Source organism: Psammomys obesus, unplaced genomic scaffold (assembly GCF_907164565.1).
Source record: "Psammomys obesus unplaced genomic scaffold, mPsaObe1.curated_primary_1811, whole genome shotgun sequence".
NCBI lineage: Eukaryota > Metazoa > Chordata > Mammalia > Rodentia > Muridae > Psammomys > Psammomys obesus.
Genome location: NW_026596120.1, coordinates 12144919 through 12151052, shown reverse-complemented (window position 1 = coordinate 12151052; position 6134 = coordinate 12144919). Strand labels below are relative to the sequence as shown.

The following is a 6134-nucleotide window of genomic DNA, read 5'->3' as shown; positions in this document are numbered from 1 at the left end:
GTAACAGAAGCAGCGTTTTGCTGAGAAGCCTCCATGGCAGGACTGCTGTCCTTACCATGGTGTAAGAGCTGCTCCCACTCAGTTATGCAAAATTGCTCGCCAGGCCATCCTTCTGGGCTGTCTTACCAAGAGAGTCACAATTTTTCTCTTTTATGAATATACGTACTATTAAAGGCCAGAATGGGTCTCCCTCCAAGTTCATATTTTGAAGTCTTGAACCTCTAGTATCTCAGAATATGACTTTATTTGGAAATAATCTTTATAATATTAAGTCAAGGTGGGCCATTTAGCATTGTCAAGTCCAAGCAAGAAACAGCCATTGAGGAAATGGGTGTGTCATTGTGCACTGAATTCATTCTTTGGGCTGTGGGCCTGTATGGACTCTTGTAAGGTGTATGGAGGAGGGCGGGCTGTGGACAGTCTGAGTGTAAGCAAATGTTTCCTGCGTCTTTTGGGGTGAGTCAGTTTTCACACCTGCCTTGGTTCTGTGAAAAGAAGTGAACTTTATCAAGCCTCAGTTTCCTCAGCATCACATGACTTTAAGTATTCCAGCTCTAGAAGGTCATTATTTCCCAAAAGGAGTCTCTGGCTTCAGGATCCGGGGAGACCTAGAGTCCCCGTCAAATGTTTCCCACAGAAATGCACAAGATTCTAGTGCATTTGTAGGACCCAAAGTTAGTAGCTTGGTGAACAGAATAATCAAAGGGATGTGGAGAGGCTGGGGACTGCCAGCGGGTGGAGAAGGTGGCTGGAGTTTTACCTGGACTTCCATACGTGCCTTTGAAACTCTGCTATTAAGATCTGCTTAGTGCTCGCTTCTGAAGCCAGCATCTTTCAACTCTGGTGTCTTAATTCTCCCCTCTTGCCCTGGAGGTTGAGCCCAGAGGAGCTTTACACAGGACGGTGGCACTTGTTATTGAAGCCACAGGACAGGTGGCTCTCAGGACATGTAGGGGCGGGTCTGGGAGGAGGGAACGTCTCAAGGTCTGGAAAGGACCCAAGGGGAATGTGGAGGAGTAGACCCTCTTCAGGACCCTCTGTTCTGTGAGGGCCCACCCAATTTTGAGAGAGCCAAGACAGCCTGTATTTTGAGACAGAAGCATGAAAGGGAGGTGGAGGGGGACAGAACTGGCTTCCACTGCTGCTGACGAGAGAGTGTGTCACTTTGCTCTGCGGCACTTGGTAAACTGTGACGTGAGGGACTGTTACCCTGTGCCTTCAGGTGATCCGTGAGCATGTGAGCCACAGGGACACTGGCCCGAGGACAGATGGGCCAGGAACTGCTGAAGGTCAGCTAAGGCAGACATCTTAATTAAGGCACCCCAGGGGATCTGTGAGTCCCATGAAATGTGTGGCTCTTTTTTATGAGGTTGAGAGACAGAACTGTCATTAGAGTCTCAGATAAAAATGACACCAAGAATGTAAGGAAGCCCTTACATGGGGTAAGGAGGTCAAGAATAGATTCCATCCGGGTTCTCCAGAGGTGGGACTATGGTAAGGCTATGGTGGGAGGCAGGAGAGTCTAGCATAATAAGCCCTTGGAGTTTATCCATCCCATTGGAGGAAAGGAGGGAGGGAGGCAGCTGGGACTGCTGTGGTTTCTGACTAGCAGCAGCACCTTCTCTCAAGACACTCAAGTTGTTACAGTTGCTAAGATTTGACTATGTGGTAGGTGTTTTACACGTCTGACCTCAGTGGGGTCTCAGTTACCCCAGTGAGTTTCACAGCCACACCTTACACTGGAAGAAACTAAGACCTGAAATTAGAAAAGGGTCGAGAGCCAGCTAGCACACACAGAGATGTTGGAGGAGCAGTGTCCTGCCGTGCTAGAGCTCACAGCTGCCATAATCACACAGCTGCATTTAGAGGGCAACCTGGCCTCTTCCTCCTGCATTCAGCTGGAGCATCCAGGACTCTGAGGGCATGGACCAAGCAGCTCAGTCTCTTTGTGAGAGAGTCCTTCGAGTGATGCCACAGAGTATGCTGCAGTCCATTTATCTCCCATTACACCTGAGAAATGGGCCAGCAAGGCATCAGTTGGTTTTATTGAAGAGAAGGCCAGAAGAATCAGTTCCCCAATCCAGCTACTTATGAGAGTCCCAGAGAACTGAGTTCTGAGTCAGTTCACCTAAGACATAGAGCACTGAGAGATGCATCTGTTACCTGCCAAAAGAAGTGGTTAGTTTTGAACTAGGAAGTAGGCAGGGATGCAGGAAGGTGAGCTAGGCCTCAAGTTTGTCTCTTCTGATTTGTTAATGTTCTATTGGGGACACGGTTGCTGGGTACCAACAACCTATGTTTCGTTGAAAGTTAACCATAGGAGAGATTAGCCAAGCTACACTAGGTGTTACGGATCAGAAGTAGGCAGGGGCAGAGGATGTTCTCAGGTACTGGAAATGAGATACAAGAGTCAGGAGAGGTGCATAGCCACTGTTGCCGAGGATGTGGATTTAGTTCCCAGCGTCCACATCAGGTGGTCCACAATCGCCCGGAACTCCTGTTCCTGGGATCAGATGCCTTCTTTTGGCCTCCGTAGGTACCAGACTCATATGCACAATCCTCCTCATAATTAAAATAAAAACAAAAATCTTTAAAAGAGTGAGAAATTAGAGATGACAGCTGTATGTCATGAATGTGAGAATTATTATGTGCCTTGCCAAAGCAAAGAGGCCTTCAATAGTTTGCAAATCTGGCATGTCATTAAACTATTAAAATTATATTTAATGTTGTAAATTTATATGCTTGAAGAAAGTAACATTGTATCTAATTCTGTGAAGGTGAAGGTTGCTACGAGACTATTCATAGTTGTTATACAATTTCAGGACAGAAAAAAAAAAAACCCTTGGAGATTGAACACCCTCATTTGCTGTTGAGAACACTTGGTTGTGGCTTGTTCAAGGTCAGACAGCTATGTCCATTAGGAATAACCTAGGTCTCTTACATAAAACCAGGAATAGTGAGAGAGGGAATGTCATTCTTTTCTAAGGTTGAGAATTGTTATTAACCTAGACTCATCAGTTACAAATGATAGAAAAACCAACTATAGCATTTAAAATCACACACATACACACATGTATGTGTGTGTGTGTGTGTGTGTGTGTGTGTGTGTGTATAAATTCATCTAAGTGAAAGATGCAGGGTGCTGGCTTTAGACAAATGATGTAATCAGGATGAAGTCTGCCTCTCTCTCTGCCTGCCTCTTTTGAACGATGCTCCCTTGTCAGAAAGTTTCTTCTCATCAATCACCAACATGGCCCCAGTAACTGCTCAAAGGCTCCTGTCTTCCTGGGTTTAGCAGAGAAAGGATCCTCCCAACATCCATTCATCAACTTTGTTAGACTTGATTGGGGTTCATCTACCTAAACCTAAAATAATGGGGGGGACACACTGGATAGACCTGAGCTACCTGTTCATCTACGGAGCAGGGGCCCAGCCAGATCCTCTGCAGACCACACAGTCTCAGGCATAACGGGTGTGGCTCACAGAAACAGGAGTGGGTGTGTGCTACGACGCTTCACAATCATAGACGGTTCTGACATTTCCCCTTCTCATCCGGATTTTGTCGTGGAAGGGGATTTGAATCCACTGAGTCCAGGGGGAGGTATTAAGAACATCTTCTATTGGCCTGAGGGGAAAGTAAAAAGATCTCCGAGTACAGTAGAGGCTGGAAGGAATCAGAGGTTGGAAGGAAGTTCTTGGGAGAGGAAGCAAGCTGTCTACAAGGGTTTTAGGTTCCAAAAGGACACACTTCTAGGGGCTCTGAGAAGTTCTTTCAGATGATGGAGAGCTTGGAGATCATGAGCAATATGTGATCATGGTCAGCTCACTCTAGTGCCCAGGGGCTTTGAGGGGAAGCATCTTCTCCCATGTGTGGTTCAGGAGCTAGAAACTCTGTCTCAACTCTTCTTTCTCTGGTGTCCAAACCAGGCTCTCCTTTTCATGATTTCTGGTAATTTCATGTGGGCAAATGACCTGATTGCTTAAACATGGGCTCTTTCATTACTTTCTTCTCCCACTACCTACTTAGCCTTTTTTGGAGATAGGTTTTTACTGTGTACGTCCATGCTGGGCACCAACTTAACCATTCCCCTGCCTCACTTCAGTGCTGGGATTATACACCACTGTAACTGGCTGTTATCTCAAAGAGTGGAGCTCTTCCATTCATCTGTAGGCTTAGGTCCTGCCAGCAAAGCAGATTCTTCCTTCCTAGAATAATAGAAAACTCCCTCACATTTAACACACCATTTACATCATGTTGTAAAATAAGAAGTCTGGAGGTGAAATGAGCTGGGGGTGGCTCAGTGAAGACAAGATTGGTTTCCCTGCCCTTTGATCAGCGGCAGTACTTTATTTTCAGGCGGTCCTCAGCTCTGCATGTAAGATGGCGTGACAGGGACAGCATGGACCGATGTTAATTTTCAGCAAGACAGTCGCAAGACCTTTCTCACACTCACAGAAGAAGGGATGCTCCTCAGTCTAACTGAACCAACTTAAGTCTCCTTTGTTCCTGCACCTCAAGAGTTCAGAGGGGCCTTTTTCCTCCTTGGCTGTCTGAAGGCAAGATGGTTCACCAGCAGGTCTGGAGACACCCATGAAAGTTGGGCCAGGGTTCTCGCTCCTGCCACATCTGCTCTAGCCACCAAGGTCTGATCCAGAAATGGGCCGTCAGTGGTTCTGTCAGTACCCGAAGGACCTAAGCTTCCTTAAGTTGGACTAAGTGACCTTACTATTCAATACCCAGTGAAACTGATCGTGCTAGTCTTTATATATAAAGAATAAAAAAGTGAAGACAAAAAAAAAAAAAGGGTTCAGAGGGACACCTTATCCCTGAACGTGACACTGGCAAGAGATGTACTTATCACAATGGCCTTACCATCCCTGGGTCTAGGGTTGGTCCCTGGGGTCACATGGGCTGAGTGGAGGGGGGAAGAGGGACCAGAATCTGGGTTGACCTTAGACTATGTCTAATGAGTTCTAATATAAATGTTTTCCCCTAGAAGACAACTTCCCAACATATTGTGGGTTAAGTGGGCCTCTGTGAATCAAAAGCATACTGTACAAAATTTCCTGAATGGAGAAAATTCGTAACTCCGTGCCAAACTGTTTATTTATAAATGTGTTCATACCAAATTAGATTATGCTGAGAAGAAGTGACAGCATTCAGGTTTTGTTTGGGGGTGGGCTGGGAGCTGTGATCATCTGGAACACACGCATAGCTGTGGGCAGCGTCATGGTAGTACACAACACTCCAGAGAGTGCCATGGCTGAACAGCCTCTGTTGGATGCTCATCACGTGTGTATGCATGTGTGTGTGCGTGTGGTGTGTGTGTGTGCGTGTGTGTATTCCCATCTATTTTTAACCTTCACCCTTTATCTCAGAGTCTGGGCCCAGACATGCAGTCTCTGGCTCTGAATATTGATTCTGCTCTGTGTTTGGAATAAGATAACTCGAGGCTGCATCTCTAGAGTTTCATCTTTAGATCTTTAGCCCTTTTCTGAAGGATGTTCCTGGGCTGAGGATGCAGCTACGTTGGAACTTGCTTAGCATCTGCAAAGCTCTGTGAAAAACAAGTATGGTGGCATACTCTGGAGGTATAGGAAGGAGGACTAGAAACCCAAGGGCATCCTGCAGAGCAGAGAATGTTCTGTTTTTCGGTAGAGCTGAGGGAAAGAGCTTGGCTGATAGGCGCTGCTGTCCTGTCTCAGCTGGTGACTGCCATGTCCTATCTGGATCGTTGGAGCAGAGGGTTGCTCCTCTTTGTTACTCGACACTTAGGCTCAAAAACCTGCAGCATAGACAACAGAAATCAGTAAAGGAAAAATGGATTTATTTACTGGTTGGCAAAATCAGGCACGGTGATATGTAGTTTTCTTTTGGCATTTTTTTTTTGTAGCAGTGTTATAACTTTGTAGAATAGACAAACAAAAGCAAAGGAATGTGCATCTGTTAATTTAACTATGACAGAAGCTTCCGGAGCAGTGTGAAATCTCTCCCTAAGAGGCAAATGGTGAGATTTTAGCCTTTCCTTTTTCCTAGTGTGGGATTCCTGGGGAGAAATTTTCACTCTTTGAGGCCCATTGTTTGGGAAGGCTGATGAGCATAGAGAGGGACACAGGTGTCTCACTTTAGGACA

The 6134-nt window shown here is 46.0% G+C and overlaps 1 pseudogene; it reads left to right on the top strand.

Annotated features, from left to right (window-relative positions):
* The first annotated feature begins 4562 nt into the window (after positions 1 to 4562).
* LOC129692952 (40S ribosomal protein S29-like) lies at positions 4563 to 4717 on the top strand (annotated as a pseudogene).
* The last annotated feature ends 1417 nt before the right edge of the window (positions 4718 to 6134 follow it).